This window comes from Chrysochloris asiatica, unplaced genomic scaffold, assembly GCF_000296735.1.
Source record: "Chrysochloris asiatica unplaced genomic scaffold, ChrAsi1.0 scaffold00254, whole genome shotgun sequence".
In the NCBI taxonomy this organism is placed as follows: domain Eukaryota; kingdom Metazoa; phylum Chordata; class Mammalia; order Afrosoricida; family Chrysochloridae; genus Chrysochloris; species Chrysochloris asiatica.
The window spans coordinates 1,819,151-1,820,130 of NW_006408772.1; positions in this window are offsets into that span (position 1 = coordinate 1,819,151).

The following is a 980-nucleotide window of genomic DNA, read 5'->3' on the forward strand; positions in this document are numbered from 1 at the left end:
GAAGAGCTGCTAGAAGAAAATTTCCCTAACATCCTGAATATGAAAAGATAAACATTCAAGAAGCTCAACAGATCCCAGGAAAGACAGTCCTCAAAAGAAAATCACCAATGCATATAATAATCAAACTCTCTAAAATCAAAGACAAGGAGAGAATCCTGAAAGCAGCTAGGGGAAAAAAAAAGTGTTACATACAAAGGCAAGGAAATTAAATTAAGCTCAGATCTCTCAGCAGAAACATGCCAGCAAGAAGACAATAGGGAGGCATATATAAAACATTGAAAGACAAAAACCTGGCAAAGCTGCCAATTAACTATAATGGTACAATCAAAACATTCCAGGATAAATAGAAGCTTAGGGATTTTGCCAAAGCCAACCCACACTTCAAAACATTCTAAAGGGGATTCTTTGGACTGAGAACCAACAAGAACAGACAACAACTAGATATTAACATATGTGGAAGCACCACCGGGAACTCAATCAACAAATGGAACATTCCAGAACAGAATAACACTATGAGAACGAATTCAAGAATCTGGAGGTCAGTCAATGATCAAAACAATTACAATTTGAAAGAAAGTTAAAACATAGGAACAGAGATCCAGGTGGTGAGAAAGTCAGGTATATTACAGGATAAAATAGACTGTTTTAAATGAAATGAAAAGTTAATAGAATAAAAGAAAATTAATATTTCACAACATACAAAGAAAATGAAAATCCAAGAAGAACAATGGAAACATTAAAACTATGAGGAAACTGATAAGAAAGAACACAAAAAAACATGAACGCAGCACAGGAAAGCATGCACCAGTTAAGAGATAAAAAGTGGCAGAATGGATGAGAAAACAAGATCCTTCAATATGCTGTCTGCAAGAGGTATACCTTACACACAAAGACAAAAACAGAATAAAAGTCAAAGGATGGAATATAATATACCAAGCTAATTGCAACCAAAAACGAGCAGGACTGGCAGTACTAATCTC